This window comes from Haemorhous mexicanus, chromosome 1, assembly GCF_027477595.1.
Source record: "Haemorhous mexicanus isolate bHaeMex1 chromosome 1, bHaeMex1.pri, whole genome shotgun sequence".
Taxonomy (NCBI): domain Eukaryota; kingdom Metazoa; phylum Chordata; class Aves; order Passeriformes; family Fringillidae; genus Haemorhous; species Haemorhous mexicanus.
Window position 1 is genome coordinate 148,064,567 of NC_082341.1, and position 27,861 is coordinate 148,092,427.

General features: G+C 46.8%; 1 long non-coding RNA gene across 14 annotated transcripts in view; it reads left to right on the top strand.

Moving 5' to 3' along the window:
* Positions 1-27,861, top strand: part of LOC132337933 (uncharacterized) — a 131,086-nt gene that overhangs the window by 102,386 nt on the left and 839 nt on the right. For 12 of the 14 annotated variants that reach the window (XR_009489300.1, XR_009489307.1, XR_009489308.1 and 9 more), the window contains one exon: positions 22,315-27,692. This is a non-coding gene — a long non-coding RNA (uncharacterized LOC132337933). Of the gene's footprint in view, positions 1-2,890; positions 3,178-7,146; positions 7,630-22,314; positions 27,693-27,861 lie in introns of all 14 variants that reach the window. The other 2 variants (XR_009489309.1, XR_009489303.1) reach the window with 2 other exon arrangements.

Consider the following 27,861-nt stretch of genomic DNA (forward strand, 5'->3'; position numbering starts at 1 on the left):
CTGCGGCGGGAGCTGGGCAGGACCCCCCATCCCGGCTCGGGCGCTGCCAGTGCTGATCAGCCAGCGCAGCCCCGAGCTCCAGAGCTGGGGGTGACTTCACTTCCCCGCCGCTGACCTTCTCATGGGAAGCTTTTCCCAACAGGAGGATGCATGAGGTTGTTAAATACTTCCCAATGTCTGGCTGAAGTTTCCCCTTTCCTAATTTAATTTTACTTTGCTTAGTTTGATTTAGGTGATGATTTAAGAAAAGGAGAAAAATCACTTTCTTCTTTCAATTTTTTTCAGTTTGAAACATCTTGCTCTGCTTTTAAGTAGACAAAAATCCTTTGGTCTGTCACAGGTGCAGTGGATATTGTCTTTAGAGAGCATCTCCATCCCCACAAATTGCTTTATCCCAATGTGAAGGGATATTTTAGAAAAAATTAAGTCATAGGTTAGAAAAAAAAGAAGAGTGCTTGAAAAAGAAGGAAGCACCAGGCATCTGTTCTTTTTTCCCACAGTCATAATTTGGTGCCAGTTTCTTTTCATGTTTCCAGTGGTGGTTTGTGGAGTTCCACCCCTGAACACCCATCAGCAGCAAAGACCCTTAGTGCTGGGCAGTCCTCGTGTGTCTGCCCAGGTCCTGGGCTGCAGCAAGCCTGCAGATGAGTTCCTGTGAGGAGCAAAATGCAGAAGAGTGGGTCATCCCTCCTTCTTCTGTGGAGTTCTATGGAAGAAAAAACGCCTCACCCAAATCCATGGATGGTAAAGCTGGAGCTTGAAGCCCTGCTGAAGTTCCAGCTCCTCAGCCTTGGGCTAGGTCTTCTGCCAGGGCTGCTGGTGCTCAGTGGAAAACTCTGGTTGCGTTGGGCCATGCTTGGCTCTTGAGGCATCTTTGAGTTCCACTGAGCTTCTGCTCTTGAGGGTGGTAAAGGAATTTATGTCCACTAGAAAACACAAGGGGTGGCAGAAGCCTTGAGAAATTTTGTATCACGAGATCAAGGAGAAAGGAGACTGCTCCTCCTTCCTGTGTCTCTTCCTTCCCCTCTCTGTCCTTCCTCTTCCTGCTTGGCACTCCCCTCTGGGACTCAACCTCCACTTAGGGGGGTGCCACCACCCCTCCTGGTCAGGAAGCCAGTAGTACAGCTGAGAGGTGCTGACTTTGGAAGCGCTGTTAGATGTTTTTGTTTGCTCATCTTGGAGATTAAGTGTGGGAACAGTTGCAGCTTGAGATGCCAGTAGCTTACAGTTGCATCTGACATATTTTTCAATTTTTGTTATCTTTCTGCAGCTGTTTTCACAACACTCATATGAAAGGTCCACTTATCTCACTCCTTCCATGGCAGAAAAGGCTTAAGAAAACATTCCTGTTTGTTTGTATTGAAACTGGTATGGTTTGTGGCTTTTATGTTTTCTTCAAGGGTTTTTCTGTTTTGTTTTGTTGGTTTTTTTTTTTTTTTTTAATCATCTTGAACTCTTGAGCAGAAGGTAACAAAACACTCAAGGGCAGAGTCTTATCTCTTCTACATCAGTCCAAAGGTAGAACTGTCACTGACTGTGGGATTGCACTGTCTTGTTTCAGAGGCATGACCTCTGTTTTAAATAAATAGATTAATCCCTCTGCAAATGCACATTAATTTTCCACTCCCCTTTCTTACTCATTAAGGTATGTTGCCTTATAGTTACTAGGAGTCATGCAGACCTCCTATAACACCCCAGTTGCATCATGATTCAAGACCTTTTTTTTTTTGCTCTTCATAGAAATAGCTGTATCAGAGGGATAGATGTAGAGGGGTTAATTTGGCATCTTGGAGCAGTGCATTGATCTACTCAAATACAGCTTTGTATGTATGGGACCAGGGGTTGCACACATCTCTCTACCCTGCATGTAGCCAAGCACTGTGAAGTTTCAAAGAAAGCCTGGGAGCTGGGGAGATGGAGCCTGCCTGGTGCCTGCAAGCCTGGCCAGGTTTGTCATTGGAGCTTCTCTGGGACATGAGGAATTTGGGACACAAGCTTCTCATGTCCTTTCCTTCTGTTGGCTGGTCTGGTCTCCTGCTGTTCAGGAGATGTTCTCCAGCACAGCAGTGGTATTTTTCCAGCTTGGAAGGGTAGTCAGGGTCTTGTTTGCCTTCGTTATTAGATTGCCTGAGGGGCTGCAGACTGGGGGAGGGAAAAGCTTTGTTTCTCATGTGTGCGCTCTCAGGTGCTGGGCTGAGACTGAGCTTGTCTGGTGGGGAGGCAGGGGGGTTTATGGTGTCATTGCAAGTCTTTGTGCCTCTGGTCATTAGGTAGATGCAAATCATATGATTTTTAAATTGGCTGAAGTTGGCATGGAATAAGTGAGTCAGATGCTTCCCCCTTTGCAGTGGTCTTCCTGTCTGTAGATTGGTGGCAGGCACCAAGGGCTTCACTTGCTGTTCTGCTCCAGCAGCCCCAGGTCAACCGGAAACCATTTCCAAAGGCTGCATTTTCCTTTGATCAGTGACTAGTGAACTCAGGTATTTAAGGTAAATGTTACAGCTTTCTGGGAACTGTCGCCTGAGTTGCCACATAAATGGCGTGAAATTATTGTCACCGAGCCAGTTTGGCTGACACAGGAATGTTTTCCTCTTGTGTGGAGATACAAGAGAGGATCTCTCAGTGCTCCAGGATGCTTAGGAATTCAGCCTCTCAGCCTTTCTGAGTAGAGGTTTTCCTGCCTGCTTTGTAAACTGTGAAAACAAAATATACAGATGAAGAGAATTACCTGGGATCACGTAGGATGCTGCTGCGCTCAAGATCAAAACCGTCATCTTCCGTGTCCCAGTTTTCACTCCATCTATTAATACACCACGCTATTTTTAGCCCTCTAAGTAGCCACGTTGTTTGTAATTAGCTTCACTAATAACTGCTCTTCCATACGCTGCAGGACCCACCAGCGGAGCAGCACGCTTTTCCGAGCCAAGCTAAATACAAGAGCGGCTAATAAAAGGCATCCGCATTTCCAGTTGGTTGCTGCTGAGCAGACACGTGTCCTTGCAGCTCTTGTGATCAGTCAGCTGCCTAAATACAGCTCCTGCACTTGGGTTAAGGACGAGGTGTTGCTACTCAGGCTTTCCGGGGCGTTCCCCTGCTGACCTTTCAAGAAAGTGAAGCAGCACGGTCTCTCCCTCTCTCTGACGTGTGCTGAGTCAAGGCTGCTGCTTTCTAAGAGAGGTACGCAGTACCTAGAGCAGGAAATTTAATTAATGGCTGCAGACATCTCAGGTGACAGCTATACTTACACCCCAAGAGACTTGCTAGTTACTGTAGGGATTGGGAGGTACACTTGGAGCAGCTGCATGGAGCTGAGCAACCAAACCAGATGCAAATCCAGCAGATGACTGCAGAGGAGATGATGCTGAGCTGCAGTTCTCATGAATTCCACCAGTGACTGCAATTTTGCTCCATTAAAAACACAGTTGCTTCACCAGTACCAGCATAAAGCTACCTAAGCAAACAGACGCACTAGTTGTTAGGAGGAACAGACTGTTTCCACACGTTTGCTTTTAAGAATCCAATCTCCAAACTTTCAAACCCAAAATAAGGAATCCAAAAATGTTCTCCAGCATGCAGAAGATGAGGAGCCGAATGACTGCAGTGCTGCATCACCTCACCGCATGCTTGCTATGTGACTTTTGCACCAGCTTTGTGTACAACAGCAGTTGTAGGGGCAGCCAAATGAGGTCCCCTTTCGGAAAACCCACGTCAGAGGGTTTTTAACTTGAGAGCTGTGACCTCCTGTGAGAGCGCGGCTCGCTTGCCTCCAGATCTGCAAGATCTGTGAGAACGTCACCATGTTTTGCATGTGAGGTTTTTTTTGCTCTCCCTCTTTGATATAAATGTATTGAGATGGTTATCTTTAACTGTGCACACACACACGCAGGCCAAGCTGGTTCACTGAACGCTGGCACAAGCCTTGTGTGCTTGAACCAGCGGTCTTTATTCAGGCAAAGCCCCTGTTGATTTTTCCTTGCTTCTGTAAATTCCAGAGCCTTGGTCCAAAGCTGGCAGCGCACATTTGTTTGCCTTTGTATCGTAATACAGATGGGCAATCCTTGTAATACAGCTAAATTTATTTACTGATAGAAATGTGCAAAACTGTGATAGGTTGCTACATAGGTTATTATTGATTTTGTTCTTTTTATACCTGCAAAACTGGCTAGGTTAAATGCTATATTAGACCAAACAGACCTCTCTTATTTTTTCTTTATTTTTTTTTTTTCCCACCAAAAATTGAGCTGGCAAAATGGTCTTTTCATTTGAAAGAATCTCCTAATTTGGGTCTAATATTGTACCATACGTGCTCCAAAGCACCGACAAGGCTAGATTACATCTGTGGCCAGTTCATTTCCTACTCAGCACTTTATTTGCATCTTGGCAAGAAGATATGACAGTTTTTCCCCCTCCTCCCTGCATACTGATTTAATATGTAATGCATGTTTAGACATTTTAAAGGTAATTTTGGTCATACAGCATAACTGAAACAAAAAACACCAATTCAAGCCCCAAACCCAAAAATTAAAAACACTAGTAGGAAGGTCTCAGAGGAGAACCTAGAAAAACAGGACGATTTCTCTGAGGCAAGTGGTCTTCACAATAGTGCTTACTGGGTCCAGTTCTCATGTTCTTCAGATGAATTCCCATGGTGGACAGGAAGACCTGAGATGGGAAGGCTTGGAGCAGCAGGTTGCTTGTTCAGCCCAGTACAGGTGTATCAGGGGGGAGATGGATGACCTGCTGAGACAGAAGGATGCTGATGCTTCAGGAGCAAATGGGTCTCACCTGTTATGGTTGGTAATTAGGCTGAACATAAGAAGAAAGTTTCTCATTTTTGGGGAAGCTTTTTAATAGAAGTGTTGGGATTAAGGTGTTTGGTGTGTTTCTGGGCAGGATTATGTATTTGCCTGAGGTGGGTGCTTATGGAATTCATGCTCCAGTGAGGCCTTTCTCAATCCTATTTAAAAAAAAAGGGAAGAAAAATATGTATATGAAAATAAGTCTGAGGTTTCAGGAGAGACTAAGTTGGCCTGGTTTTATTTCTAAATGGCTGTCCCCATACAGAGCTTGTGCTCCAGTGAAAGAATCAGTTTTATTCCAAGGCTGATAAAATTAAGTGCTGAGAATGACATGTGAGGGTGTGGTTATGTGGCCCTTCTCACCCAGTGTGAGTGTGCCCATGCCACAGTTGGTCCCACTGTCTTTCCTCTTTCAGACTGATACCATCCCTGCTGTTGGTGCCTGGGTACACATGATTTTGCAGCACTGCAACACTGACTTGAACAACATCTAACCCAGAGAAAAATCACAGTCTAGCTTGTTCTTGATTGTGTCACTTCCTGCACTTGTCTGACAAAGAGCCTTTGTCCCCAGGGCAGGTTGGGAAAACAGAGGTCACCCTGAGCAGTGCTGGAGCTGCAGTGTGGAATGCCCAGCAGTGGGTCCCCAGTCTGAGGGGAACGTGGACCTGTTTTAGCAGGTCCAGAGGAGGCCACGGAGATGATCAGAGGGCTGGAGCATCTCACCTGTGAGGAAAGGCTCAGAGAGCTGGGATCATTCAGCCTAGAGAAGAGAAGGCTCTGGGGAGACCTTCAAACACCTGAAGGGGTTACAAGAGGTCTGAAGAGGGACTTTTGACAAGGACAGTGGAGTGATAGAACAAGGGGGAGTGGCTTCATACTGAAAGAGGCTAGGTTTGGTTTGGACATGAGGAAGAAATTTTTTTATGATGAGGGTGGTGAGATGCTGTAACAGTTTGCCTACAGTTGATGCTCATGCCTGGAAGTGTTCAAGACCAGGTTGAATGAGGCTTTAAGCAACCTGGTCTACTGTGCCTGGAAGCTGTCCCTGCCCATGGCAGTTGATTTGGACAAGATGATCTTTAAGGTCAGCTTCCAACCCAAACCATTCTGTGATTCTGTGAAATGCCATGACAAGAGCTCTTATTTTCCAGTCCCTTCCAGGTAGGAGGAGATTAAGGTGACCATCTCAGGCTTCCATCTTGGGTGTGGAGGTCTTGGGGTTTGGTGGATCTGTGTTGGTTCCCACAGCCCTGTCCTTGTGCCTCTCCCCACTTGCAGGCAAGCTGACAGAAGCATTGTGCCCACCCTGGGCTTCCCTTGCCCACAAAGCCTCACAGCTGGGCTGCAAGAACAGCAAATGGGCTCCTCTGCTCTGGCAGGAGGCTGCACGTCAGCCTGTGTGAAACACTTAAGTGGCTCTGAGGTATCAGCACAGAGTGATTCATACATGGGGTTTTCTCTCATTTTCTGGCACGTGAAGTTGAGGAGGTATTTGGAATTTTCTCCCCTCACAGCCCCCGCTCCCCAGCTCCCCTCTGAAATTTCTATGAGACACCCATAACCCCTTGGGGGACCCTTGGGGTATTTCCTCCACTTCCCCAGCAGCGATTTCTTGGTGAGAAAGTTCTCTGAGGCTTGACCTCAGCTCCTGTGGCTCACCAGAGTCTACAAGATGTAGGCAGGCAGCAAACACAAAGGTCACATATGGCTGGGTGCAAATGAGCTTGTGTGGTCATTCAGGGTTGCTTTTCTCAAACAGACTTGAAAGAAGATGTCTTTATCTTTTTCTGTCATTACTTTCACCACTAAATTATTTGCAATTTAGCTGTTGTCCTTCTGTCAAAACAGGGGGTGGTGGGGAAGCATCCCCCGTGTTTAGGATTGTTTTGCACCCAGTGCGTGGCTGGGTTGGGGTTTCCATGCTGTTGGGGATGTTAAAGACCCTGACCCCAAGCAACTCTTCCTGAACACTGTGTCCTCACTTGGACAATCATTCACTGCAAAGCTGGGACATGATGAGCACAAACCCCTAGGCTGACATGTCTGTATGCTGGAGTCCCAGTCCCAAAAGCTGTGTCATGCACAGCCCCTGCCCTGGGTGTTGGCTGAAGCATCCACCAACAGGAAGGGTCACATTGTAGTTGATTTAGTGGTACTTCACTCATATGGACCCTAATGTTTGTCTTGGAGCTCCTGGTGTGCATGTTTTATCCAATGACCCCCAAACCACCTTTTCCTGTGCCACTTTGGGTGCTGTCTTGCTGGCCAGATACCATGCCCTACATTTTATTTCTCTGATAACATGTTCTGATGGTTTTTTTCTTCCTTCTTGTTTTCTTCACAGATTTATCTGGAAAGTATGACTGACAGGAGCAGCTTACTCACCATTAGATAAGTATTGCAGATGACTCATGCTGGAGTATTGATAGCTGCTGCTGAGATGGATGTCCTGTTTTATAACAGCTGTAGTGTGATGCCACGAGGCAGGAACCTTAATTTCACTATCCATGCTTTTCCATGAGTGTGCTTTGGGTCTCTGGCACCTTTTCTCCTTGGTTTGTCCATCTAAAGGGTTCACAGGGAGGGGAGGTTTTGCTTCCCTCAGTGGGGTACAGGGTATGGGGCAGCTCATGCCACCTTGAAATGAAAGCTAGTGTTGAAAGGCTGCAGCTTTTATAGCTGTTCTTCAGGACTTGCAATGTTTGTCTTTTTAATAGATGCCATTAGTGACTTTCCTCGATTCTTTGGTTTTTTTTGTTTTGTTTGTGTTTTTTCAGAGCCATTATACCCCTTCTTCAGCAGAACAAACCAGAAGGTGTAGAAACAGGTAAGGCAGCTGCTGTTGCAGCATGTTATTCTTAATCATTAAGGGAAATATACTGGCTGAAGTAGAGTGCAAAAAAAATCCCCGTTGACTCAATGGCCAGTGAGAGTTGTACCCAATGTACTCAGGTCCATGAGAGGCCCTGGAATTACTACATTCAGGGACAAATTTGCAGGCTACCTGAGAGCACGTGTCTGAACCTCCCTCTGCCTCCAAAACCACTGGCCTCAAGGCTGTGTGAGCAATAGGTGATGAGATTTAAGAAGTGATGAGCAATAGAAAGGAGCCTGCCCTTGGGGGAGATGCAAAAGGAGCTGAGCTGTGAAGGTGGGGGTCATGTACAGGATTCCAGGAGCTCCTGGGGAGGTGTTAACCCACATGGGATGGCAGGGGACTGAGTTGACTTTAGCTTGGATGGGTGCAAAGGACCATACAGCAATGAGGGAGATTTGGAATTAAAAGGAGAAATTTTTCAAGGGAGCATTGCAGCAAGGGCCATGCTGCCAATGATGGCAGCACGTGTGGCTCTGCGCCAGGTACCTACCTGTGCGTGAGTGGTGTCACGGGGGATGGCTGGGACCCCACCTGTACCACACTCTTGAGCATCACCTGTGGTTCACACCATGCTGAGGGTGTTTGGTTTCCATGAAGGCACTGGGCCATGACTGACAAGCTTGAAGGAGGACCTTGAGCAGTGTGTCCCTTTCACCAGCAGGAGCCTGGGGCGGGACCTTCCAGTGGGGCAGTGGAGGCATGTCAGGTGCTGCACCTGATTTCTCAGCAAACATGAGCCAGAGCCTGGAAGAAAAATCTGGCTCGAGGATCTATGCTGTGTCCCAGCAGCATGATTTGGGTCTCAGCATTTACTGTGAGGGTGGTGAGACGCTAGAGCAGGTTACCCAGAGAAACTGTGGATGCTTCCTGTGGAACACTTTCATCCGTGGAAATGTTCAAGGTTAGGCTGGACAGAGCTCTAAGCAATCTCATCTAGTGAGAAACGTCCCTGCCTGTAGCAGGGGGTTGGACTAGATCATCTTTGAAGGTCCCTTACTACCCAACCCATTCCGTGGTTGTATGATTTTGATACTTTGCTACATTCATTGGAGCTTGTGTTCTTCAGGCTGTAACAGCACTTTGGAGTAAAGAACTGGGTCCTGATTATGTGTAAAATAAAAAAAACTTACTGCATCTGGCTCCAGCAGAAACCCCTGCATGATGGCTCGTAACATAGTCTCAGTTAGGTCCCTGCCTCATAGAGTAGAAAATGCCTTTAAGCCCTCCTCTGTTTAGGCTCTGCATCAGAGATATTCATATGCTATGAAACTACCTCAGGACTAAATTTTTTTGAGTGATAATCTGATGTTGCTCTTGGCAGAAAGCACGGGAGTTTGGCATTTGGGGATCGTGTAGCATCAGTCAGTGAATGCAAGGGCCAGGGCATCAGGAATTTTACCAGCAGGTTCTTCCCCTTTGGCCATGTCCTCCCACACTGGCATGTCTAAAAAAGCCCCAAAATTCTCATGAATGCTCTTAACCATCACTTGGTGGAAATATTTTTGGGGTAGAGAAATGAGCGCACTTGTCCCTGCCCCATTCACCTTGCATCTCTGGGGTCAGGATGGCAGCTCAGAGGCAGGATCTGTGCTTCCCCCGTGGCTGGGCTCAGCTCTACATATTCAAATCGAGCACCCAGGCATGTCACCTCAGTGCAGCACACACTGAGAGAGGTACAGGGGCTTTCCAGCCCTGCGGGCCATTATTAGTAAGAGGGTTTGTGTGTGGTATGTCTTTTGGTTCAAGCTGTGAACTGCCACTGGGCTCTAAAAACTGCCAGTGAGCCTTGGTAATAGTATTGCAAAAAGTTTCCGAGAAGCATAATAACTTCCCTAAATCTATATATTTTTTATGTCTAAAGATGTTTGGGCATTTGTTTATGCTGAAAGTTTGCTGACCCCAGCAGAAGGGATTTGTGCTCTTGCCATCATTTGGGAAGCTCAGGCAGGTAGTGGATAAGGATAAAGGAGGTGATTGTTGGGGTTTTGCTTCTCTCTTTGTCAGTTTGGGATGGTGGATTTGGGGGCATGTTTGAGGGTTTGGTGAGCAGGCAGAACAATTTATAATGATGTGAATGGCCTGTATAGTAACTTCAAGATTGTGCCAGCTAAGCAGCTAGATCAGGGATTACAGATCCCAGGGCACCTGAAGTCCAAATAGGTTTTTAAATCACACAGGTCATTTTAAAAGAGATAATTAGGTTTCTGAGTTCCTCAGTAGTGCCTACAAATGTTCCTGCAAATGGCTCGTGAAACACTTGCAGTCTATAACTTCTGCCAAAGGAAAATGTGCTGTTAGGTGGAAATTAGCTGCCCATGTGGCATTTTCTCTCTTGGAGTCTCAGGGAGTTTTACTGAGATGTGTTAATACAGCTGCGCTGAAGGTACTGCTCATCTGCACGCTCTGATAACCATCCTCATGTGAAATGAATCCCTGTGGAGCTGTTTGAGATGTTGCTGCTCCTAGTTCCCAACCTACCTGGTTGCCAAAAGCTGCTCCCCACAGAGGCGGGGTTAAGGATGAGCTAATGTGTATCTGCACCTTATCCCTTGTTCTGTATGAGCACAAACCCATCTTTGCTTACGGGGAGAACTGGAGCACCAGGTGGGAAGCTGAAATGTGGCATCTATTCTGCTTCCCCGTACTGGAACAGTGGAGGATTAAGGCCTGTGCACTGAGGTGGAGGCAGTGACATGTCAAGTGCTGAAGTTAGGCTTTGAGAGCAGTTTTGCCCTCTGGAAGTGTCTTTTACACTTGACTGGGTGGCAAGGTGGGAGTCATCACCCCCCATGTAGGTCAGCAGTGCAGCTTTTGGTTTATACTGCAGCCAGGGGCGATCTAGTCAACACTGTCCATAGGGTTTCAGGTGTGATGAACCCCTGATGAATGGGACAAATTGCACCTTCATCTTCCTTGGCTGTGTGGCAGATTCTTCTTCACCTGCAAAAGCACCCTGTGCTGACTTGTTTGGATGCAGGTGCCAAGGCTGCAAACACCTTTCTTTGATGAGATGTGGCATGCCCCAGCCAGCTCACTCTGACTAGGTAGGATACTTCAGATGGCTCCTAGGGTAGGTGAGATGAATCCTACACCTGCTGTAGCATTGCTCATGCCCTGGGCTGTCTGGGGAGAGAGGAGGGTGTTATAGCAAGTTTAGTGGGTCCTTCTTGCAGTGAGTCTGACTTCCCATCCTTTTCTGAAGAGGATGGTGGTCAGATCAAGGCCAGCTTGGAGAAGGGAAAACTCCTGTAGGTCACTTGCAATTTGGCAGTGGCTGCGTCACCCACAGTTTGTGCACCCACTGCATCTGTGACCTGTGGATGTGATGGGGAGGCAAAGTAGGACTTGAAGGCCTGGCACAAGAACAGTGCAGAATCTTTTCAGGAATAGTGTTGTTTGAGGCAGTACAGGGACAGTAAATACTGTCATTTTCCTCAAAGATTCAATTAGTTTTGTGGCAAAGGTTGCTTGCTGTCTTGGCTCAAGGATTTCAGAATTTTAACACTTGCCTTCTGGATGTCCACAGGCCACATGAGCATGGGGAGCACGGGCTGATGGGTGCTTGGTGAGCCTTCTTACACTGGTGCACAGGGATGGTTGTGCCACTGAGCTCTGGCTGTGTCTCTTTCCGGCTCCCAGCACCTTCTCCCTTTTAGGCGATCCCTGGTGCAGGTGTATGGGGCTAGCTCTGCCATCTGCACTGGTTATGGTGGCAGCAGATTTCCCCCCTGCAAAGGGGGTTCTTCCTGGCTGCTGCAAAGCTTGAGCAGGGAGCTGCTCCAGCCGACCCTGCTATTGCAGCAGATCTAGAGATGTACTATGAACAAGGAGGAGGGGAAGCACCTGGAGACACATCTGCATTGGACCATGTCACACAGCTGTCCTAACTGGGCAGCAAGCCCTTTCAATAGGTCTGCATGGTGCCAGTGTCCTGCACATATGGCCTCCCTGTCCTGGCTGCCTGTCCCAGGCAGTGTCAGTCTGTATAAGGGACTGGTGCTTGTTTGGGTGTGTCTTAAAGCCTTGATTGCTATCAGATCGCTACCCCGAGCCTCCCCCTGCCTCATTTTCCTCTTTACATTTGGAGTTGCAGCCTCAACTGAGTGAAAACACTCAAGCTAAACCCTGTGCCCCAACGGCTGCTCATCTGAAAGTGCGGAGCCAGCTCGCAGCAGCTGCTAAAATAGCAGAACTGAAGTGGGGAATGAAAAGTGAGCTGGTGATTAAGACCCAATTTCCTGTTGTGGCCCTGCAGTGTTCCTGCCGGCAGTGGAGACATTGGCAGCAGTGGTGTGAAATGTCTCAGCCTTCTGCCTTGGGCTGGCTGAGCACTTGCACTGCCTGTGCTGCTCGCTTGTCTCCGTGCTTTGTGGATGTTGGTTTAGCTGAGCTGAAGGGGATGATGAGGATCCTTTTTAGGAAGGGGGGAAGGGTAGGGAGTCCATGCAGGCTGGTCTTGGCTGAGATGGAGTTGGAAGCAACCATGGTGAGACTCAGGCCAGCCCTGAAGCAGGATGATGTTAGTTGCTTTGTGTTACCTGGAAGACATGAAAGAGTGCACAGGATTTGGGATCACTGGAAACACTGGTCCTCTGGATCTTTTTCCCCTATCTCTGTGGAGTGGGAGAGAAGAAAATGCAAGAAAGAGAAATTGCTGCTGAAGGGATGGTGAAGCTCCCAAGCTGATGCTGTTTGTTCCAAGGGCATGTGGGTTGTTCACCTGTCCTACTGTTCGGTCCCTTGTGTACCTAAATGTTGAAAAAGAGCAATTGCATTAGAATTAATTTATCTTTTTGGACTTCTTGCATCAAAAGTTCATTCAAGAGAAAACATGAAAAACTGAGTGCAAAGATGATGCTGAGCTGATGGCTATTCCTCTGAGGACACTGTTCCTCTTGCACTTACTAACGTGCTCTATGTGTATGAGTATCAAAGGCAGCTTCTGGTTTCATTCTCAACCTGGAAGTGCAAATCACTGCTCTCCTGTGTTACAGCAGCTCCTAGGTCTGTGTTGTAGAACCTGATGTGTTTCAGCAGTACAAACCACATCATTGTAAACTGTATCCTTACTGATTGGAGCAGTAATGTGCAGCACAGAGACGGGACTTTCTTGCGCTTCTTCATCCTTTGAAGAAAGCCAGTTGCAAAACCCACTGCAAAGAGCCCAGAACCCCACAGACCATGGTGCTTGCTCCGCACTTAGTGGTTACCCCATTTCTTTCTGTGTTTGAAAGTCAGAGCAGCTCCTATCACCCACCCCTCTTAAACCCACCAAAATCTCTCACTAACTTTTACTCTGCAAAGGTGAGTTACTGCTTAATAGGGCAGCATGAGCGACCACTGCTTGAAACTGTTGGCTTTTGCTCTTCCTGGCTTCTCTTGGGGTCACCTGCATCTCCGCCAGGCTGCCCCTTCCTCTGCATTCCGGCAGCTCCCAGTGCGACTGGCGTGGCTGGGAAGGCATCTGTTGTGTGCAGTCACATAACTGCCCTGCTCAAATCTGATCAGTTCGAAGGAAATGTAAATAGAAATGTAAATGTATTTTTCACAGAACAAGTAGTCAGCACATGGGAGAGACTCTCATAGACAGTGAGGGAAGATGTGAGGCAAGCTATTGGGGAAGATGTGCTGTTTCACAGCAGCCAAGGCAATTGCCCTGAATTGGTATCCTCTACTGCCAGTACTTCCTTCCAGCCCAGGAGTGCTCCTCTGCTGCTGTGCAGCCTGGGGCATGCATGGCCAACATGCAAAAGGCAAGGAAGGGGTGAGGGGGGGACTGTTGATCCTGAGCCTGGTAGAGCATCATATGTCATCTTTCCTGTGTGAGGAGGAGCAGCTTTTTTGTAGAGAAAGACTTCCTGCACTCATGAAGAGACTTGTGTGATATCTCTCTGCCATGGGGGAGAGGGATATTTTATGCTCTTCTGGTGCCTTTCATACCAGAGGAGTTCAAAGTGCTTTTAAGACTATTTTCATAGTCCTGAGGAAGGGATGAGCAGTAGGTTTTGCATGAAATGTCCTTCCTTTCCTTCCAGGAGAACAGCACCCAGCTGTGCAGCTGCAATGCTGGGAGCCAGAGCTTTTCCAACGTACTGACTTCTGCTTGCCAGCAAAGCAGCACCTCAGCACAGTGTCATTTCAGGAGTCTGGAGGAAGAGCTACCCAGAATTGTTTTGTGTGTTTTAGGAGCTATTTTGAAGGAGAATTGATTAAAGGAGAGGAAATAGTGCAGACATGGAAGGTAAACAGCTCCATTTTGAGCAGGCAGGATAAGTATGGCTTTGAGGTGATAGCAGGGAACAGACTGCAGATTAATTTCTGTGCTACCATAAAGATACAAAACACTTCCTTCTTTGACAGAGAGATCTTTCATATCAATCTATGGAGGAAACAATGCTTGGTTGAAAGAAACTGCATAAGCTTGGTCTGGTGGCACCTGGCTTATTCCCTAGTCCTGGTTCCCCAGGCCAGCAAGGCTATAGAAAACATGAAGAATATGGAAAACCAATATACTTTCTCCTTGGATCCAAGCCAGAAGAGTGTTCTTCTGGGATGATCCAAATGTTTTTAACTAAACTCCTGCAACGGATCCAAGCCAGAAGAGTGTTCTTCTGGGATGATCCAAATGTCTTTAACTAAACTCCTGTGACTGAGAATGGCAGTTTTGTTGGCATCTGTTAGTCACAGCACAGAAAGGCAGCTGGTTGTGTCACCATCCTGACTTCCAGGTGATGGTCACAGGGCAGGGAGGCCATGGAAGAAGCAGAAAATTTGGTGGAAGAGGAAGGATCTGCTGTAGTGAGGAGACATGAGAGATTGGACAGGATGATCCCAGTGTCCATGTCAGTCTGTGGAAGAGGACTGGTGTGGGCAGCTCACCAGTGTGTCCTGATGTCACTGAGGATGGTGTGCAAATGGCAGCTCCTCATGCTGTGCTCTTTGTCTAGAGCTCTGTAGTCATCCACTAGCCTGTCTTGGATGGCTTCTCCAGTGTGATCCATGTTCATGGCCACATCTACCAAGCAGTGCTGGCATTTGGTGTAAGTCAGGAACTGCATGGGAGAGCAACCGGGGATGACCCTGGCTGGCATGAGCCATTTCCAGTGATCTCCCTGCTCTGCTTTCTGGCTTTGCTCAGTCTGGTGGTGGAAGATGTACTCCCACTTTGCAGTGTGTCCAGCCCAGCCCAGAGACTGCAGGTCACACTTTGATGTGCCCACCCTTGGCCAGCTTGGCTCGCTTGCCAAGTCCACGTTCATCATGGCAAGTGTCAGCAGCAGAGCCAAAGGATTCCCAGGGTGTGATGGATTCTGTTTGCAAAGCCTGCAAGGAGATAGAAAAGGTCATTTTGTCTGGGGCAGGGGAGGAGGAAAGAGGCATAAGGAGTGATGCCATGTGGATTGCTTTATTCCCTTGAGGAAAACAGTGTCTCTGCAACAACTTGATGATCCTGGAGATCTTTTTCAACCTTAATGATTCTGTGATTCTGTGACAGGAGAGCAGCATGGAAATAAAAACTGAAATAAGGAAGAGATAAAAAAACTGAGAGAAAGAAAGAGATAAAAACTGCCTTGCTCCTTAGCAACCTTCTCCTGCATCTCACCTCATTGGGTCTCTTTACTACCAACAGTAGGGAATAAAAAGGCTGGAAAAAAAAAAAGCCACAGGATGAGTTTTGAATGGATGCCAAGTTTGATTTAATTAGATGTATTGAATTTGTTAACTTCTGAACGATGTGGCTGTCATGCAGCACAAGTGACGAGCTGCGAGCGGCGACGGCAGCGTGGCACCGACCTGCCAAAAGGCTCAGCAAAGCAGAAGGATTGACCTACTTCCCTGGGCTCCATGGAGAGCACAGGCGACTGCCCTCCACTTGCTGTTGCTGTGCTCCCTGGAGGTCTGTGCATCCCTCTGTGCAGGGGAGAGTTCAGCAGCCCAGCGTTGCCCATCATCTCCAGCACGAGCCCGGGGCTGGATAAATCTCCATGTGCCCTTGGGAGGCAGATCGCTCAGAGCAAGGGCTCCTGCTTTGTCCTGACTTCTGTCTTCTGGCTGACACTGATTTTCAGCTTCTCCCACCTAGTGCAACCTTAAAAAAATACCAGTGTTCTCTGATAATGGGCCTAAATGCTGTTGCAGCTGATAAGGGTGATAAAATCACCCGTGCACACTGCCATGGCAACCTACGGCTCTTTGGTCTTGATGTGTGTCTGCTCTTTGCTGTGAGCACGGATGTATGCATTTGTTTGAGACTTGGCCTGGGAATCACCTGAATGTGGAGGATTTGTTTTCTGTTATGAGCTCTGACATGGATGTGGATCCGCTGAATTGCTCCTTGTCTTGCTGGCCGCCCTCAGTGTGGAGCAGAGCATGCTTCCCCTTGCACCTTGCTGGAGCCCTGGCAGTGCAAATTGCATCTCGAAAGATTTGTCAATGCCGGGAAAGAGGCTTTCGAAAGAGAAATTTGTTTCCAAATGAATTCCGTGGTGGTTATCAAGAGGAACTACTGCGTGTCTGCTCCCAGGTCTGCCATTGTGCAATGCATGTATAGATCCAGAGTCCTTGTGCAGTGACCATAGGATCCCTTTGAGACTGGAATGTCCTGGACAGGTAACATTCCAGCTAAAGAATGTGGCAGTCTGAATTGCTGCTAGCATAGTCCAGGGTTAGGAATCAAAAAGGACCTTTGGCATAATATTCACAGATGTTTATTCAGCCGTGCAGTGATATGTTCAGGTCCCAGCACCCACACACTGAGGGACTCACTTTTTCTCTCTTCCGGGGCCTGTGGGCTGACCCTGGTCTAGGGGCAGTACAAAGGGGTCAGTCAGGGAATAGGGAAGATGTGGCTCAGGAACATAGGAACAGGGGAAGGAGCCAGTGGGGTCTAACAGCTTTTTGAGGGAGGCTTCTTGTGTCTCCCTAGACCAGGGAATGCCCTGCCAGGGTCTCCACAAAAGAAGTCCCAACAACTGAGTGGCATTCTGATGTTCTTCCCCTAGTACCAGCCAAGAGCCAAACTCCATGCATTTGTTTGACAGTCTTCTCCATCTCTCATTAGTGTAGATGCAAGAATATGTCCTGTCAAACCATGTCTGTTAAGTGGTGAAGAGAGAATGTGGATTTCCTGGGATTCCAGCACAGAAGTGGCGCTGTTGTGATAGGGAGTGTTTGCCAAAATCTTTGGAGCACGAAGACACTGACAGAGATATTTGTGAAGTGCACAAGTATAGAAGTGCTGCACGAAACCATGGTCTGGGTTGTGCTGAATATTGCTGTGTGACCGAATGAGATGCTGACATGTAAGGGAAGCTTTGGCACGCCATCAGCCTCCTCTGATTATTGTCACTATTAAGCCCAGATTGGAAACACAAGGCCAGGTAGTCACCTAATATGGTGGGGAACTTGCTGTTTCAGTGGGGAAATGAGGCAGAGCAGCACTGGGGAAGTTGTGTGAGGTCACACAGAGAAGACAACTGGGCTGTTGTTTCCCACCACCCAAGTTCAGGCCTTCTCCTCTTCTTGCCTCAAGTGTGGGTTCTTCTCCTGGGCCTACAGCATTGCTCAGCTTGAGGAGAGAAGGGTTGCTTGGGTGGGGAGATGAAAGAAGAAATGTTATTTCATTGAGCAGTGTCAAGAAATTATATGGGAAGAAGAAAAAGAGGATGGATGGAAGGAATCCCGCTGTCTTCTCATGCAGAGAAGAAATGTCTTTGTAACATTGAGGCTGCTTTCAGGGCTCATGATTCAGCTTTCAGGTTGGTTGTTGATAATTGGGATGTTTTCATTTTGACTTCATCTGTTGACAAGGCAGTAAGAGCTCTGTGAGGACGCGTATCTCTCCATCACATATGACTAATTGTATTGGGACAGCCGTGAGCACAATAACACTTCTGTTTTCCTCCAGAACAGCTCCATTACAGACTGCCTGGTAGCTGAGCCCCAGCAAGTGTTTTTGCAGTTTTGCTGATTGTGCAGCCCCGATAACCTGTGAGAGAGCAAACATGGAAAGTGTTGAATATTCAGCTCAAAACCCAGAAAACAGTCTTGTTTCACTGCTTGTCTGAACTGAGCTTTTAACTCCGTGTTGTCAATGCTTTTCAGGAAAGTCATCTCATCTGGGATATGTCATCTGGCAGCAAAATGCTCCCATTTAGGGACAGCCGTCAAGAGTTCTGCAAAGGCTAGGCAGTGTTGTCTTTGCAGCTTAGTTTTGTGTTTTACTTTTCCCATCCCCCTGGAGAGCAAAACTCAATCTGTGCAAAACAGATGCATTTTTAAACAAAATTTGTCTTAGTCTTACAGTCAAACTGTCTCCAAAAAAGCCAGTGCATAGCAGAAGCTAGCAGAAGACTTTCTCCAAATGTTTTCTGCTGTTCATCCTATTTCTGCAGCAAACCAGGAGTTTTGGTACAATGTAAATACTGAATTTAAACTTCTTGGCATTAAACTGGTTGCCCCCTGCTCCTCAGGGTAACAGCTGTATTTATGCATGAAAGCCACACTCTCATTCCTCAAGAAGTGTGTCGGCACAGATGAGCCTCTGACCTGAATGTATCAGCTCAGTGGTCAGCAGCCTTATGCAGAAAGAGCTTTGGTGTGCAACTCTTCCACTTGCTGAGTTTAATCTATGTATGGATTACAAGAGAAAGTTCTCTACGAGAGGCCATGCAGATTTAAGGCTGCCCTTGCCTTTGATGAAATCATTGCTTGCTCCTCAAGGAGATTTGTGATATCTGGAATCTGCATTCATAGCATGCAGGTGGGCAGTCTGTCCAACACAGGGACCTAGCTGAGATCTTTGTGACTCTTCTTCTGTCCCTTTTCCCTAGGAGAAAAGCCAGTTTTCCTGCCTGCAGCAAGGCACCCCATCTGATTTAGGAGTGCAAGACTACTTCTGTCATGATGCCGTGACAAGGCCATAGTTTCTGTCTGGGTGTTAGAGGAGAGCACTCCTAGTCAGTAGGAGAAGGATGATGCACCAGGAGGTAGCCAGTCAGTGCAGACCTTCTGAGGGCCTTGACTTCTCATAACAAATTCACTGAAGGTCCATTTCAGTCTGTTTCTCCTCTCCTTGATATGTTGGCTTTGTCGTTTGTTGTTGGAGGACAGGAGTTACCTAAGGAGCTCTGGGCAACTGAATAGAGGAGCTGAGCTTGGGATGTGAACTTGGCAGCTGCAGACACCAAGGAGGAGACTGCTGACTGCTCTCCTGAAAGTGTGAGAAATCTCTGGACATGGACAGAACATGCATGGCATTATGACTGTGATCTGCCTCCACAGATGCCCCTTGCAGGGGCAAATGCATATGTCTGCAGCTCTTAAAAATAAGGATGTTTCCCAATGTCCCCTGTCAGCCTTGAGCATAGTTCCCGTCATTCCTGTTGGATGCCCTGCGGTGGGAAGAGCAGGCCTGCTGGCTGCCAGTTCAGGCCTAAAAATGATGTCTGTGCAAAGTCCATCCTTGTCTGGACTCCAAGGGGCTCCTGTGCACAAGGCCTTCACACAGTTTCCTTAACAGGCTTCTTTTCACTTTTTCCAGGGACTTGCACTGTGCTTCGTTTCAGAGTGATCCAGTGAATTAACATATTGTTGCTGCTGCCTGGGTAATTGCATGCCCGGGGTCTGCTTTGCTCCAGCACAGTCTTCCGGGCTTCCCAGACAGAAAGCATCCTTCTCCTTTGGCAAACAAAGTTGCACAGTATTCCCCTGAGGTCTAGCTCAAAGATTGGAGGAATGGGAGGGTAGAAAGAGGAGAGGGAAGCTGTTTTTGAAGGTATATCTGGCTTCAAGAGCTTACCTATCAATGAGGCGCTGGAGATGGAGTTTTTCAGTCTTTATTTCTGTACAAAAATACTAATTTTGACTGAAGCTGTGGTTTTCTTACTGATTTATGCAGACATTGGTATGGGTGCAGTTGCAGAAATTTAGTTTAGCACAAGTCACCATGAGGACTCAGAGCTGCTTGAAATGAGCTGTCCTGGGTCACACAGGAATTTCAGCAGAAGTTGAAACTGAGCGGTCTGATACCCTCTTTGTACTGAAAATAAAACTCTTTGAATAGGTAGGTGTAAAAATGCTTGCTGGTCTCACTTCCAAGTGCAAAAAATCTCACCTGTGGATAAACCCATAGAGCCTCTAAGTTCCTGTGAGACGAGACCACATCTCAGAACACTTTGGTGAGCATATTATCGAAACAGGGTGAGTTTCTTAATGCGGATGCAAGTTTGCATTTTTGAAAGATGATATTTTTTCAGGACTGACTTCTGGGGGGGAGCTGGCATCCCTTAAGCAATGGTCTCCAAAAAGAAGTGTGGTTATGTGCAACAGGAGGAGGGCAGCTTTACCTCCTAGCACAGCTTGGCTATCAAACAGATGCATTAAGAGGATGGGGAGCATCCAAACTCGGGGATAGTGGGGAGGAAGTTGATTTATGGCTCTGCCACTGACTTTCTTAGTGACCTGGGGTGAGAAGATGAACCTCTCCTTTTCTACCTCCTCCTCTTCTGCCCACCCAGCACATGTGTCAATCACCTTGTAGTTTGTATAGGTCCTTCTAAAAAGCTGGAATTTGGTAGCGCTATCTGTAAAGTCCCTTTTCATCTTCTCAGTTGTGAACATTTCCTGTCTGTTAGCGACATAACTATTTTGACTGAAAGATATTTTTCCAACACTCTTTTTGACATAAGGGATGGAGAGGATGATGTGCCCATGTTGACAGTGTAGCTGGCTCATCCTGCACCAGAGCTGTGCAGTTTGTGAGGCAGAGGGAAGGCTTCTTGAGCCATCTCCATCCTGTGGAATAGAGGCTGCAGGCTTGGGCAGTGTATGGAGAGCTCTTTTGTAATTGACCTAGCCATGGGCCTTAGGGAATCCTGCTTGTTCTGTAACTATGTGTGTGTATTTATGCACATACACAGGGGAGAAGGATGGATGTGTGTGTGCTGCAGAAGGGATGTGGACAAAGGTTCCTTGGCCACTGGCACCCCAGCTGAGATGAACAGCTGCATGTGGGCTGCTGTGGGACTGCATGCAGGATGGGTTTGTCTGAGAGGAACATAGGCACAGTGCCCAGGGCCTTCTGGGCCTTCATGGTCTTGGATATGGTAATTTCTCTAACTCTTTCACTTAGGGGATATCACAGTCCCTGAGCACTGAGTGATTCCCACCCTTTCCTGCAAAGCCTTTGCACTGGTGGCAGTTTAAAGATGGCCTGTAGGGTAATACAGGCTGATAGGGATCTTGGGTGGGTCAGCTGTGAGATCAGACCAGGTTGTCCATGACTTTGTTTGGTCAAGTCCTGCTTTCAGTGAACTCGGCTGTGTTCCCAGTGACCTCCCTGCAGGTGCTGGGGCTGCTGCTGCATCCCTCAAAGCCATCTCTTGCCCTGGCTGAACAAGCCCAGCTCCCACAGCCTCTTTTCTTTGGGTAGGTTACCAGTGCTCTTCCACTGCACTTGCTCTAGTTTGTCCGTGTGTTTCTTGTACCAAAACAAGATGCAGTGTCTAGATGGGGTCTAATGAGTGCTCAGATCTCCTGGCTATTTCTGCTCCTGCAGCCCAGCAGGCTGTTGGTCTTTGCTGCAGTTTCTTTCCTAAGGTCCAGTTAGCCTTTGGTCCCAACAACTGTCCCAGCCCTTGAGGAGTGGCAGAGCTGCTGGGACATGGGCTGTGCCTAGATGATAGTTAAATAGGACTCCTGGAAAGCCTAAGTGTTTCTCCACAGCCAGGAGGGAAGAGGAGCACACAGGACCCCTCGGGTGGCAAAGTCTTCTTCTCCCTGCTAATGGTGTGGACTCCTGTAGGCAGAGACACAGAGCCCAGGCAGAGGAGGAGATGCCCTGAGTTCTGCAGGAAAAAGAGTGTTATAACTACCACTGTCTCACTTACTCATCTGGAAAGCAAGATTTTACTCTCTGCTCTGCTTCCTGTGGGGCTGTGACTGTTGATGGCCATGGACAGCTGAGGTCCTGCAATACCAGTGCACAGGGCTATGGAACATACCTCACTGTGCTCACTGCTGGGCTTGAATCATGACTCCTGGAGCCACGAGCAGAGGAATAGTGTGTATCCATGTATGTCTACCATACTCAAAGAAAATGCTGAGTTTCCGTGCTGTGCTGCCAAGTTGGTGCCTGAGTTTCAAAGCAGCAACCTATATTCTTGACGATCCAAGAGCCTTGGGAAAAGATCAATTTTTTAATCCTGTACTAATTTAATAAATGTCTTTTTTTAGTGTAGGAAGGCTGCAATAAAAGACAAAAAGGAGAAAGAAAAGACAGAAAGACCTGTACAATCATTTTAAACATTTTCTTCTTTTCCGTTCATGTTCTTTTCAGGAAATGAAACTGGCTATATATGGTACAGGATTGAAACCACATATCACAAGCCACTGTCAAGTTCATGAAGTGACCACATTGAAAAAGTAGTGAAAAAATGGGTTCCTACTGGTGCCTTCCTGGTCTGTAGAAATCCTGGCTGCGGCTTGTGATTGTAGTAGGGTGAAGATTTGCATTTTTAAGTTAGCGGTTTTCCTTTTTGCTCTTCCACTTCCTACAAACTAATTTAGTGCAGTGTTAATTGTGAATCTGGAATGCAAATCAACTCACCTGCTTGTTTTTTCTTTCATTTTCAGATTTTCTAAGTATGGAAGCTCTCCTGAGGTGCTGCATTATTCGCTGCTGCCCCTGGGATGGGACACAGAGCAAGGAGTGAAGAAGAGCTGCGATGTGCCACTGCTTTTGTGAGGAGAGGGGCTTTCTGGCACGTCATATGGTGCCAAAAGACATTTTACTCTTGGCAGCAAAAATCCTTATCCTTCTTGGTTTTTTTTTTTCCAGGACAGATGCTATTTCCTGTTAGAGATGCTTTGTATGCAAATCAAGGTGGTGCAACATGAAAAAAGTCCTGAAAGCAATCACACCGATAAACTCAGCCCACTGGGGAATTCCTACTTATCATTTATCTTTTGTTTTTTCAGTTCTGTACAAGATACTTCTTTGCCTGTGCTTTCTTACAGTCTTTAATGTTTGTCCTGCCAGACCTCTTGCTTATGAACTACAGTGCTTGCATTTTGCAGGGCTCCATGCATTTTGCAGGGCTGCACAAACAAAAGGCAGTAAGTGCTGGAAATTGGGGTTAACAGTCCCTGTGTTTCAGCTTGATCTTGCATTGATCTGTTGCTTTCTTAAATTCAAGGCAGACATGAGTCTCACACAACAGATTGCCACATGACTATAGTGATGATCTACTGGAAAGGTGATCCCAGAAACCTCAGGAATGAAAAAAAAAAGAGATATAAAGCAAAAAGAAGACAGCAAAAAGTTTACCTAGTAACTTAAACAGGAGCAGTATTTGACTTGAGGCACCTCAAGAGATGGTATGGGCAGCACTGCACTAATGCAGTAACACGAGTTGATCACCTCATTGCTCCAGCAAAGCAAACTCACATAGAATCACAGACTGGTTTGGATGGGAAGGGACTGTAAAAATCATCTAGTTGAACTCCTGTGCCGTGGGCGGGGAGACCTTCTATCAGACCGGGTTGCTCAGGGACCCTTCCAACCTGGCCTTCAACACTTCCAGGGGTTGGGCATCCACAACTTCCCTGGGCATCTTGTGCCCTACAGGTGTCCCTATAAGTGGATGGGGCTGATCAAAACCTGCAAAACCAGGCTGCCACCCTGCTGATATTACAACAGGCTGTGAGGGTGAAAAAAAGACTCAGAAACAGAAAAGGATGTGTCAGAGAGCTGCAGAACGGCATTGCCAAAGAACATTCTTGTGCGTGTCCAGAGATAGCCACTGCAGCCCAGGTCCTGTTGAATCATGCTGTGGTTGTTCTGGCCTTTGTGTGGGTGACAGTGATAATCATTGTGTGTGGTGTTGGGTTTTTATTATTTCTTTTTTTTCCCCTTAAATGTAAAATTAACAGTCAAATTAGCATTGGTGAGGCAGCAAGCCTGGTGCAGCTTTTATCTATCCTGAACCTCAGAACAAAGGAGGGGAGGAAAATGGCTTGGCCAGTTTGGCAGCCGTGCACATAACGGTCCCAGAGTTCAAAGCAAAGGGCACAACAGTCAGATACCCCAACCCTCCTGGGCTTTGGCTGATAAGTCACATTTCAAAGTAAAAGGCAATCCTACAGGGGCTCTGCTGAGTGCCTAAAGCTCCAGTGCTGAGTCTTCTTTAAAAGGGGATTTCATAAGGAGTAATATGAACAGAAATGGCTCTTTTGTGGTTTTGCACATTCCAGGCATGCCAGGACTGTTCCTGTCAAGGATGGGCAATCTCTGGGGTTTTAGGTTCTTTTTATTTTTTTTCCCCAAATATTTGCCACAAACTAGCAGCTGAAATGGTGAAAAATAAATAGGAGTTGCAAAATCATTACAGTAGCAGTAATGGAAACTGTGAGGCTTATACTTAAATTGGCTGTGGGGTTTCACTCCATCTTCTGCACTGTTGCACTGTGAGGGTTACTACTTTTACCTGCTATGACCACTTCAGGGTGGATGATTTGAAAGCAGAGCTTTAACTGCTTGTTACCCAGGACCTCAAAAACCAGTGCTTTTGGCTTTTTCAGAAGCAATTACCTTTTCAGTGTAATTGCTAATTCTTGCAATGTCCGTGCAGTTATGGGACCATACAGCATCTTTATATGATGATTTCTGCAGGTCTGTGTGTACAGAAATGGGGCCCAACTGTTCCTGCTTCAGGTGCACTTTTGTTTCACAGAGGTTATGCAGGCTTGGATTGTACCCATTAACACAGAATTTTAATTGATGTAAGAGTTTCAGTGCACAAAGTTGTGGTGCCTGAAATCTTAAAGGAGATCACCTTTGCTCTGCCTTAGAACAGTCTGAAGTTTCATGTGCAGTAAAACACTAGATGGTTTGTGTAGACCTGCCCTTTAGATGAGGGTCTAATTCATAAGCCTGCATGTCCTGTTCTTCTCCACATGGCTACTGCTCCTGTTGCCTTGACCTGTGTCTGGTGTAGTAGCAGGACCTCATGGACAGCTGGGAAAGCCACAGCCCGAGATGTTACTGCTGTCTCCTCATGAAATGTATGGCTGTATCAATGTGCCATTAAGTGTGTGCCTCAGCCCCCCTGAGACACCCTACACAAACACTCAGTACGTTTATTAGCAGCACACTGACCACAGCCAGCTCAGCACCTTCATGAGCTGGAGCTGCACCTTTACCTGCTGTCCAGGTGAGACTAATCTTTCTATGGGGGGAGTAGAAAATGGAGCTAGGCTCATCCCAGCAAAGTCTGAACTACAGGACCGTAGATACCATCCTGAGAATTTGTTTTCAGCCCAAGTTTGACTGGGGCACAAATGCAGAGGGAGAGTGAGAAAGCATCTCTTTGAAAGTGGCAATTAAAGAGACACTGTTGGAATGAACTTTCTGGCATGGTTTTATTAAATGTGAATATGGTTACTTAGTGGTGAACAGGAACTGGAGTGAATTTAGGGGATGGTTCCTGAAGCCCCCTCCCATTCTCCAACACAGGCTGATGTTACAGGGAAGTCTCAAGGCTGTTGCCTGGGCTGTTTTGAGTCTGTGGGTGGAGGAACTTAATCACCAGGGTTGCCATCAAATGCTGCACTTACAAGATACAAGGAAGAAATGCTTGTGTTAATTCTGTGCTCAACATACATATTTTTCATCTTAGACAAGTCTGGTCTTCCAGCCTTCTGGACTCCTGCCACTTTGGGTTTGAGAAAAAAATTTTTTTTCTTTCTCCATCAGTGCTACCAACCACAGAATTTTGGAAACAAAAAGTCAGAATGAGCTGTCTTTTTACTAGGCTGATCTTTTCAGGAGTTGTTTTTGAAGTGGATTTTGTTCTGTCCACTCAAGGTCTCTGCTGTGGAAATATTTATTGCTGTGAAACTGTAGCAAGCTTTATAAGTGGCAGGAAAAACTACTTTTGTAACCAAACAAGTGTGTTTTCCCTACAAGTCACACAGGTGTACATTCCAAATTTTTTTGTTTTGTTTTGTACTGTGTTATCTGGAGTGGGAAAATGAGTGGACCTTGCATTTTAATATAGATTCCCTCCATTTAATCACAGCAGAAGCGTACATAGAGATTCTTTGTTTTTTCTTCTTTTTCTGTGTATTTACTTAGTGTTTTGTGCCTTGGAATCTCTGTTTTCCTTCTTTTTGATGGTTTAAGAGTTTTGATAGAGACGGCAAAAGTGCTTAAAAGTATTAATGTCCCTGGGAAGTCTACAAAAGGTATGCAGTGGTGAAGAGATGCAGGCAACCTGTAGAAGAGCCAGATTTTGACAGCATGGGAAGTGGTTAGCGCCTCATTGGACATCCTCACATCAAAGCTGGACAGTGGGCTCTTGAGATACTCTGTTTGAACCACAAATTGCTGGGCTTTGGGCAGAAATCACTGTGTGAAATTCTGTGGTCTTTATTAGGCAGGCGGACAGACAAAATAATTTTGTTGGTTTCTCTTGGCTCTTAGAATTTATGAATCACATAGTCAGGGTGTTCTGGGGGGGGCTTGAGTTTCCATGAAAAGTTTGCTGTGGCAGCATGCAGACAACAAAACCCATCTGTTCTCTTGTCCTTTCATCATGCTGTGTTGCTTTTGAATTGTTCCAGAAGGAGGATGAAATTGGGCTTGTTATTTAAATTTCAGTATGGGTGGCCAAAGCAACTCTACCTTGGTTATTATGGGCCTCCTGTGACCACAGGAATGGATGGTGCCTTATGCCAGTCCTGATTTAACAAACACCTGAGGACCGACTCAGCACTGCAGCATAGCCCATGGGAATTGTGTGCCATGGGATCCTGCAGCAAGGCAGTGTCTGGGAATATATCCTTGCAGTCTTTAGTAGTAAGGATATAATCAGCCCTTGTAGGCTGGTATCTGATTAAATAGCACAGTGTGCAAAGAATTCAGGTTCTGTCTGGAGTTGCGTGAGCCCATCTGGGGAGCAGTGTCAGGGAGAGAGTCCATGGGATCCTCGTGTGTGATCACATGAGAGTGAGCTCGTGATGGAGCTGTGAGACAGAAAGGAACCCTGCAACTCTGGAGAGCAAGTAGGAGCAGGGATATGATTCCTGACTTTGTCCTTTTAAAGGGTGACACACTGCCTGGTGTCTGTACTTGAAGAAGGGAGGGGTAGTGCCAAGAAGAATTAATGGAAAGCCACAGATTACTTGGGCTTGCTTTGACTCCAGGCATGAGGAGTGCAATTTAGTTAATTGGGATGAAGGCTGGCAAGGGGGTGACTTGACTGCCACATCTAGAGGAAAAAAGGTTTGATCAGCAGGTTTGGGATAAGGAGGAACCCTTAAAATTTCTATGTCCTTTTCCAGATTTTAGAGGAAATGTCTCTAGCATCGCAAGTTTAGTTTAAAATATTGGGCTTATTATGTTGAGGTCTTGGGTGAAAGGGACTGATACGCAGTGTAGTGAAGTCAGGATGGATTATTTGGGTCTTTCTGCCTTTATGCTCAGAGCTCTGGTACTCCCCAGCACCTTCCTCCCTCAGAGAAGGGAAGCACCTTCTTCTACCCCTCCCTGGGATAGAGAGGTTTTGCCATAACACTGGGCATAGCGTAAACTGTCAGGACAAAATGCTTTGGAGCCATCTCATCTCAAGACAGGTGTCTAAGATAACTGGCTTTCCCTCTGGTAATGGCTGTTGTCCTGCAGCAGCTTTGTGGAAGAACAGAAATCTGGCTGAGATGTGGACTCCTGTGCTTTGGATATCTGAAGCTGTGTGAGGTGAACACCCCTCTCACTGCCTGTGTGCATGATGAGGAGTTAGTGGAATAAAGAACCCAACAAAGAACTGTCTGACACCACCTGAGATGAAAATAATATGGAAAATTTAATCAGCTCTCTGCAGCTGAGCAGTCCCTGGAGGTCCTGTACCAAAACTGACCCACTTGCTGAGCCCCAGCAGTGCAGCACTGGGCACTCCTCTGCCTGCCTAAGAAGAAGTATGAAAAGAGACAAGTCCAGGGGACAGCAATCAGTGGTAAGTCTAAGAAAGAGCTGGGGTATTTTGTTTGTTATTAAAAGCAAACCCACTTTCATCAGCATTTCTCTTTGTGAGATGCTCAGAAAGGAGGGAGGTGTTGGAAGAGGTTTGTTTTCAACCTGATTGAATGTTTTCCCAGTTCTTCCCCTGCACTCCAGCTTATCCT